Source organism: Oreochromis niloticus, linkage group LG18, assembly GCF_001858045.2.
Source record: "Oreochromis niloticus isolate F11D_XX linkage group LG18, O_niloticus_UMD_NMBU, whole genome shotgun sequence".
Taxonomy (NCBI): Eukaryota; Metazoa; Chordata; class Actinopteri; order Cichliformes; family Cichlidae; genus Oreochromis; species Oreochromis niloticus.
The window spans coordinates 4,220,062-4,229,745 of NC_031982.2; the positions used below are offsets into that span (position 1 = coordinate 4,220,062).

Consider the following 9,684-nt stretch of genomic DNA (forward strand, 5'->3'; position numbering starts at 1 on the left):
CATGTAGCTTGTGTTTATGTTCAGAGTGACATCGGATAAAAGCAGGCAGCAAAGCACTGAGCAGCACATCAGTCAACATAGAAAAAATGTCATAAATTTCATCAGGCTGGAATAATTTGTTTCTAGTGGCTTCTATTGTAAGTGCTCTATATTTCAACATGACATCCTGTATGTGTCCTACACTGAGGACATTTGAAGCTGGTCATTTTCTTAGAATGGAGCTAAAGATAAAACCAAAACCAAACAAACTTTCATAAGAGATCTTCATTCTGCAATAAGGGACATTAAAAACCTAATAATGTTATCATTAAAAATATTAAAATGTGAAATAATTATCAATCTTGAACAAAATCCAAATAATGTGTTTATGCAATACCAGGTTCTGTAATCTTTTCCACTTCTACACACAAACATCAGAGGGCGCTGCTGCTCACTCAGTGGAGACAGCATCAACACAAATATCAATTAGATCTTAACAGTTGGGGATTTTGCTTAGAAAAACTACAAATGACAGTTTAAATATTGAAACTAGTCTTTTAGACAGTTTTCTAGTAGAGGTTTGGGTTGTGAGTTTTACACAATGAACACTTTCATAGATGCTGCAATGTCAAATTCTTCATGTGTGTACATGCACAGACCACATGTGCATAGTGTCGTGCACATAACCTCGCAGATGTATATGACAACTCAGGTTTGTGGCATTAAATTTGTATTCTAATTTTTAAAAATGTAATACATATACATTTAATACAGATTTTAATAGACACTTTTCAAAACACAGCCTATGCCTGATTCTCATACATGCATTTGTTTACTCAAAATGTGGATATTGTGTGGAAAAAAGCAGATCAGCAAATCTGTAGCTGCCAGCTGCCCTCTAGGCTTCACCTCTGCAAAACCTGTGTCTCTGAACTGGACCTCAACAGTGTTTGTGGTCTCATAAGCTCTCCTGTGAATTTTAGTTTGCATACTTGGATTGTTCAAATATATTATGCTAATGTCAGTGGTAAGACATTATAAAACACATTGAAGGAATACAAGACAGTCAGAGTTTTGTTCAGAGAACTACGTGCGCACGGGTGAGTGATCGGGTGATACCCACACCGAGGCTTTGCAGTCAGCTTTATTTATACTCAAGCATGTTTGCGTCACAGACACATGTAGGAAGAGATAACATACCACTCCTTACAAAGCATAAAACATATACGTTCAACTGTCAGTAAGGAACTGGTCAAGCCTATCTTAAGGGAAACAGAAGCCAGTTGGTTCCTGTTCCCAACGGCAGACTCAGCAAACTCAGCAAAGGTGAGGTTTCCTGTGGCAACCTCCTTATGCCAGTCATTTTCTTAGAAGTCAGCAAGGCTCACGTGCATGTGTAGTGACAAGATACATGTAGTATAAAATATATGAACATCATTGTACATTCGCAAACCTATTTAGGGAAAGCATGTTATTTAATAAAACATTAAACAAAATCTCTTAACATTCCCTGCTGTTGTTCAAATATTTTTTACATACTTCAACTTCTAGTCACTTGTGTATACATTTTCAACCAGAGTATCATTTAGTAAAATTGATATGATCAACATTTAGGTTTTTTTTCACTTTGTTGACAATAATTAAAAATTGTCTTCTTCTTCAAAGTCTGTGTTTCGGTCCTGATGTGTAAGCAACATCATCGTCTCTTGGTGAAACGTAACATGTGGTGTGATGGCAGTTGCTATGAGTCTGTTGATTAATGCTCTAATGCAGGGAATACAACAACATCCACATAGAGTGAGTATTGCTGCAAATACAGCCATGGACACTAGAATTGATGACACCAGAGTACGGTACTTCCCGAACATATCCATCCAGCTGTCCCACATCGAAATGTCGACTCCCGAATGTTCTTTCATTTTCTCGTTCAGGGTCTTCAGGCCCTCCAAGGCCCTTGTCAGGCTGAGGGCTCTTCATTTTGTTGATTGTTGATTTTGCATGAGGCATTCAGGAACAGTCCAAAGCGGTAGTCCAAAGTTTCAATTCTTAACATGTTCTTTCCGGTGCCCACCCATGGAAAAAGTGAGTGGAGGACCTTTTGTCCGGTGTTCCAAAGCTTAAATTCCTCTGGCACATCACTGCCATAGATGGGGTCATGTAGTTGCACTGCGGAGATGTCTCGTCGTCGTCTTCGAGGCATCGTGGTGTTTCTCACAGTTATTTTGAAGGTGTGATCTGATATGAAGATGGGAGCGCAGACTCCAGTCCAGCCTGGGAGTAGTATGAAATAAGCACGTTGTCCACATAGCCAGGCCATTCCTTGCACCCAGTAAGTGCCGTTAGAGCGGTTGGTTGTGTTCACAGGGGCACCTTCTCCTTTTCCAGCGATCTGATTACAATTAGCGGTGTTGTTCATCTTCTTTCTTTTGGGTGAGTGTTAATAAACTCACTAGGAGTGCAATACTAGCCACTAGGAGGACGAGCGTCTTCATGATGACCAGACACACCTGTGACCTCTGATGAGTAGACTACCGGCAAGAAGCAAGAGGGCGGGGTGTACCCGATCAGCCCTCCCTTCACCAATAAATCACCAGGAGTTAGGGGTGTCGGCGTCTAAATGTCTAGATTGTCACTCACTTTCTTACAGTGGCTTTGATGAATCCAGGATGGTCTTTCTGCTATTTTACAGGCAGTTGGTGTGGTGATTAGGACTTGATAAGGACTCTCCCACTTTGGTGAGCTCCAGTTCCTTCTTTGGAGTACTTTAATCAGGATCCAATCACCTGGTTTCAACCTGCAAGACACTGGAGAGATATCATTCGGCAGTTTATTGTTCAAAACAATATCCTAGTAGTTTTCCAACAGTTTTGTCATCCATTCTGCCAGAGCTGTTTCTCTGACAGATTTGTCTAAAGGTTCACTTTTTGCAACTGAGCTTTTCCTCACTGGGTAAACCTCTGGCCATTTTGGGAATACGTCTATAATCACTAGAGCGTATTTTGAGCCTTGACATTCATTTAATTCAATAAAATCCATGTGGATTGTATGAAAAGGATAAGGTGGTGTGGGAAAGTTACCTCTTTTTGGTCTAAGGTTTCCCTGTGCATTATGTTTTTGGCAAATTATGCATGTTCTTATATATGCTTTAGCTGAGTTTTCAAAAAAAAAAATTTTGAGTATAATTGTTTAGAAAGAATATCTACCATCCCTGCTGTTGACAAATGGCAATGCCCATGTGTCACTAATGCTGCTGTTTTATGTAGGGATTTAGGTAGAATAGGTTTCCCATTACATGTCATCAAATCATTTTTTAGCTGTACCTTTAAAAGATTTCCATGTTGCACTGGATTGCCAGTAGAAGTAATCATACCTCTATTCTGCCAAATTTTTGCAAAATGATGTACTGCTGAAAAAACATACTAACTGTCTGTGTGTCTCTCTGTCTGTCTGCGTCCTTGACACAGTCAGCTCCTTTTACTGCCTCTGCTGCAGCTACACCGGCCTGCACACAACAGAGTCTAATTTGCAGAAGTAAAATGCAAGCAGACGTTGTTTTTCTCCAAATGCCTGTGTTAAAACAGCTTTCATGTAACCTGCACTTCCATCTACATGCAAGTAGAAAGGCTATTTCCAAGTTACTGAATGCTTCTTCTTCCTTTTTTCTCTGTAGATACAGCACTACATATTTTCTTAAGGCATTTTGGACAATTTCTATTTCGTTTTAAAATAATTCATATATCTCATACATGTTACATATGTCAAACTTCTAAGTTGGGAAAAACTTTGCACTGCTTACAGCTCGTAGCTCACAGCTCTAAAACTAGGCATCAGTAAATCATGTGCCTAATCATTTCGTGTCACTGTGATCCTCAAGTATGATCACAGATTTGTTTTTCAAACCAACAAAACAAACAAACAAAACAAGTTGCTGCTGATGGCATGAAGGCCTTACACACGAGGTGGGACACAAAAAGAAAAAGAACTGCTGTCAGAAACAAAGCAGAAGTGTGAGAGAAAAAACTGAGATCACAGACTGCTGCATGTGTGAGCTTTTAATATCATGCAGCTTCTGCTCTGAAAAACAAAAAAATTAATACAAAATAAAAGGGTGTATCTTGCTCATTAGCTTGGTAGTATAGGTTTGCTCTTCATCTTAACAAAATCTCATCTAGGATGACAGGTTTACAAGCGGGTCAAGTGTCTCTATGCACTTAATTAGTTTACATATTTTCTTTATTTTCTTCATCTCATATGTCATTATACTGAATTTGAGCAAACCTTAAGCTTGATACAGATTACTTTTAACAATTATCCACCTCACATCACAACTGACTGAGGTGCCTCTTCATATTTAATATTATTTCATTATTAATGTTATTATCTTTTTATATAACAGCAATAGTATATTACAATATTTTATTTGTGTCCACCAAGGGCTGAGGGTGAGCTGCAGTCTCACCCTTTCCCAAGCTGGAGACATTTTCCTTTTCACACACTTTCTTTGGCTGAACAATGACACAACCTTAATATACCTTATGCATCTCTCTATTTCATTTAATATGTGTTTGTGTGAATTATCTGGTTTCATGCATTCTATCCATTCCAGGCATGGTCGTCCTGCCAACTATATTTCATTATTAATACCAGTTTACCGGTTGTTATCCTTCTATTATCAATTTGAATACATTAAATAAGCTCTAATTTAATTTAACCTTTTGTTTATTCCACTTCATTCCTCTTTCCATGCTTTAAAACATTACACCTTGTTTTGCTTTTATTTATTAATACTGCCAACATACACTGTGAGACGTTCTGGTACTAGAGTCAGAGGAGGTTATTAAGTCAGCCTTCTACCCTGAACTAAATTCAGGGCGGACTTAATTTTATGCGTTGATGCGCAACCTTTCTCTTCCTCACCATTCAGTACTCACAGGAAAACACTAGGAGTAGTGCAGGAGCCTAGAGTTCCTATTCAATGAAGCACTTACTCCTCAGCAAACATACAGCGCGTTTAGAAAAAATCCTATTTTTATTTGACACTCTCATTACCTTTCACTCCCGGAGTGAAATGAAACCACGAGCTACCAACCTCTCTTTTGTTGCGGAATGGGCCCACACAGGGCGACTTAGTCCGTCTTACACAGGCGAGCGTTTACGTGCGGGTCCACACAGGGCCCGGTCCACACAGGACGTTTTACAATAGGACACGTCTGTCCTTTTGGTCCACACAGGACCCTTCTACTTTGAGCAGTGTCAGCCTAAAAATCGATTATTCAACGCAGAGTGTTTCTGGCTGCTTTATATTCACCTTCAATGTTGCGCTGTGTTCTTTTTTCCGGCGTCACCGAGTCCTGTCGTCGTGGACCTGTATAAGACACTGGCCAATAGGCGAATTTACGACTCTGGGCTTTTCCTTGCTTCGCTAGAAGCGGTGGTTTACAGTGCAGGTAGTCACGACGTCAGGATTCGGCGGCTCCGTCTGTGAATAGTTAGATGATATAATAATATCAATCAATAAATCCGGCTCGAAGGACCAATTAAATGTCAGTGGTAAGACATTATAAAACACATTGAAGGAATACAAGACAGTCAGAGTTTTGTTCAGAGAACTACGTGCGCACGGGTGAGTGATCGGGTGATACCCACACCGAGGCTTTGCAGTCAGCTTTATTTATACTCAAGCATGTTTGCGTCACAGACACATGTAGGAAGAGATAACATACCACTCCTTACAAAGCATAAAACATATACGTTCAACTGTCAGTAAGGAACTGGTCAAGCCTATCTTAAGGGAAACAGAAGCCAGTTGGTTCCTGTTCCCAACGGCAGACTCAGCAAACTCAGCAAAGGTGAGGTTTCCTGTGGCAACCTCCTTATGCCAGTCATTTTCTTAGAAGTCAGCAAGGCTCACGTGCATGTGTAGTGACAAGATACATGTAGTATAAATATATGAACATCATTGTACATTCGCAAACCTATTTAGGGAAAGCATGTTATTTAATAAAACATTAAACAAAATCTCTTAACAGCTAAATATAGACAGATTTTTCCACAATGGATATGATAGTAAGAGTTAGTAAACCTCTATTAAAGTCTCCCTCTGCAGCCTGTTGTTTCTTAGATTCAGCAATGAAACTGAATTTAAAACAAAACATAGATGACATTCTGTCGCCTCGGCAACCAACAAGATCCCACTGCCTACAGACATTCAGTAACTCTCATTGGATAGTGTCAATAAATATCTTTCACTAAATATGAACATTTTCTACCTGTCCTTGTTTAAATTATGAAAGAAGTTATTATGCCTGAGAATCTGTCGAATGTCGAATACGTTCCCACTAAACAGTCGTCTTCTACTTTGGTTAGTTTTTTTTTTTTAACAACTATTTTTAAAAAACGTATATTTTGCTTTTGTTTATTTTTTACTGCAATTCCTTTAGAGTAGCGTTTATAGTGTTGATTCAGTATGTGCTACAAATAAAAGCCTTTCCTTTACAGTAGGTTTGTAGGCATTTTATTTTGAATTGTTCCAATCATGGCACTTCAAAGGAACAGCACTTCAAAGGGACACCCCGTGATGTCACAGTGCACATTCTACTGGCAAATCCCTTAAATAGGAGAGACATTCAACCAACTTTAGTGGATCTCGGATGGCAGAAACACCAAACAACCTGGTTGTTAAAACAAAGACAAGGCAGACGCAGAGAAACGCAGACGCAAACGCTGACGCATTTACAATGGCAGAAGCAAAAATAGAAATGGTCATCACACCAAAAATAACAATCTTGCAAAGGCCAAAACCTGAGCTTGAAAAAGCCGCACAACCAAATCCTGAAAAGTCTCCTGTGGCACAACCACAAAAGGAAATGGTTGTGAAACCAAAGAAACAAGAAAAGCAAAAACAGAAAAGAGTGGCTGAAGAACCGAGAAGACCAATTACTCGGCATATGCCCGGGCTCTTCTTGAAGCTCAAAACAGCATGGGTGATGGAGCAAACCCAAAAAATAAAGAAATGCAAGAAAACACTGAAGCCACACCTGAAAGGGAAAAAGCTGAATCCCTCACCATTTCAAATGCAAAGGAGGACATGAATATGGCGAGAGAGGGAAATGTGATAAGCCCAGCAGACCAAACCCTGGGCCTAATGGAGGACTTGGCAATATCAACCCAATCCCACATTTAGACCCCATCAGGGCAGTGTCCAGTTTAATCCCTGGCACGAGATTGCTGCTCTCAGACAGCAAACTGGAAGCCTCCCAATACCATCAGAACGCCCTTTACTGGAAATGGTAGCTGCAAACAAGAGGGCCTCTTATCACCAGTTCAGGTGAACAAACTTCATGCACAATGCACGAGAACAAGAGAAGTCATGAGGAAACGATTAAAGTCCTCATAGAGCAGCTAGAGGAGGCTTCTAGTAATAAGCCCAATGACATCAGTGAGACAGAGGCTCTCACAAATGACAGTGAAGCTATTGTCATACTGGATGAGGTGATGGTTACCCTGCAGGACCAAATCAGCCACCCTACCACAGAGCAGTGTGTGGATCTGCCACTCCAACCACAGAGGCTTCACACACAGACTCTGTAGGACTGATGTCCTCTAAGGGAGGCTGAATTGAGATCCAATGTAGAATTCAGCAAGAGCAGATTGAGATGCTCCAGAAAACAGCTCCTAGCAGCTCAAAATCAGCTCGAAGAGCAGGCTGTTAAAAATAGGCAGAGCAGGAGACACTCAACCTGGAAATCAGTGACCTGAAATCCCAGCTCTGCTCCAACAAGGCCCTTCATGATTGAAGGTTGAGTCTTTGAACAGAGCTAAAAGAGGCCAAAGCTTCCTCACTTAAATCGCACAGGAGCCACAAGAACAAAATTCCACGATGCAAATGAAATACAAACATCTGAGCCTCTGAAAGAAAAACACACTGGAGGAGAGAAGATGGAAAAAGAGGACTCACCGCCATCCACTGCAATGTCTCTGCAGGAGCCTCTGAAAGAAAAAGACACCAGACAACAAGAAAAAGAAGAAAAAGAGGACTCGCCTGCATTGTCTGTGCAGGAATCTTTGCAAAGTCTACGAGACAAGCAGAAAATGTTCACTGTGCAGGTGGCTGAACTCGAGACTGAAGTTAAGAGCCTGCCAGAGATTCCGCCAAGTAAGAAGAAGAAGAAGAAGAAGCGGAACTGTCTGCATCCCAGTTTCACCTAATTGGTCTCAACACCACGTCCTAAAAATCATATTTATATACAACTAAATTGTCAGTGAACATTTGAAGCCCACTCGGTCGAACAGAAGGCCACCCCTTCCTGAGCCCGGTTCTGTCAGAGGTTTCTTCCTATTAAGAGGGAGTTTTTCCTCTCCACTGTCGCCAAGTGCTTGCTCATAGGGGATTGGGGGCTTTTTTTTAACATCAACCACTGATAAGCTCACTGACATCAAATTTAGGACTCAGCAAATATATAAATGGATGAGGAATCATCCATTTAAAACATCTTTGCTGAGTCATATTTAGTGTACATAATATGATTCTGGGACACTAGGCCAATCACAGACTCATTTGGACAATTGGTAAAAAATAAATAAATAATTGGAAAAATTGAAAAAAGTAGTTGTGTCATTGTTTCATGTAGATTTCAAATAACATGCCATTTTATGTCAACATATTTTTGTTACATTTGTAGTGCTCGTGTCTTATATTCTTATGATCCTGTTCATTTGATATATATCCTTCTGCCTTGCTTCACATATTTACTGCTGCTGCTAGCTTAGTCATGCTAGCATCAGCACAGGTAGAAACAGATACATCAGAGACATCACATGTAGCTTGTGTTTATGTTCAGAGTGACATCGGATAAAAGCAGCAGCAAAGCACTGAGCAGCACATCATCAACATAGAAAATGTCATAAATTTCATCAGGCTGGATAATTTGTTTCTAGTGGCTTCTATTGTAAGTGCTCTAATTTCAACATGACACTGTATTGTCCTACACTGAGGACATTTGAAGCTGGTCATTTTCTTAGAATGGAGCTAAGATAAAACCAAAACCAAACAAACTTCATAAGAGATCTTCATTCTGCAATAAGGACATTAAAACCTAATATGTTATCATTAAAAATATTAAAATGTGAAATAATTATCAATCTTGAACAAAATCCAAATAATGTGTTTATGCAATACCAGGTTCTGTAATCTTTTCCACTTCTACACAAACATCAGAGGGCGCTGCTGCTCACTCAGTGGAGACAGCATCAACACAAATATCAATTAGATCTTAACAGTTGGGGATTTGCTTAGAAAAACTACAAATGACAGTTTAAATATTGAAACTAGTCTTTTAGACAGTTTTCTAGTAGAGGTTTGGGTTGTGAGTTTTACACAATGAACACTTTCATAGATGCTGCAATGTCAAATTCTTCATGTGTGTACATGCACAGACCACATGTGCATAGTTGTGCACATAACCTCGCAGATGTATATGACAACTCAGGTTTGTGGCATTAAATTTGTATTCTAATTTTTAAAATGTAATACATATACATTTAATACAGATTTTAATAGACACTTTTCAAAACACAGCCTATGCCTGATTCTCATACATGCATTTGTTACTCAAATGTGGATATTGTGTGGAAAAAAGCAGATCAGCAAATCTGTAGCTGCAGCTGCCCTCTAGGCTTCACCTCTGCAAAACCTGTGTCTCTGAA

General features: G+C 39.7%; 1 long non-coding RNA gene across 1 annotated transcript; it reads right to left on the minus strand.

The window, feature by feature from the left end:
* Nucleotides 1-2,630: 2,630 nt before the first annotated feature.
* On the minus strand, nucleotides 2,631-5,945 carry LOC112842942 (uncharacterized). Its single transcript, XR_003215017.1, has 2 exons — nucleotides 5,288-5,945; nucleotides 2,631-2,783 (listed from the first exon to the last, which is right to left on the minus strand). It is a non-coding gene; the product is annotated as an uncharacterized LOC112842942 (long non-coding RNA).
* Nucleotides 5,946-9,684: the final 3,739 nt, after the last annotated feature.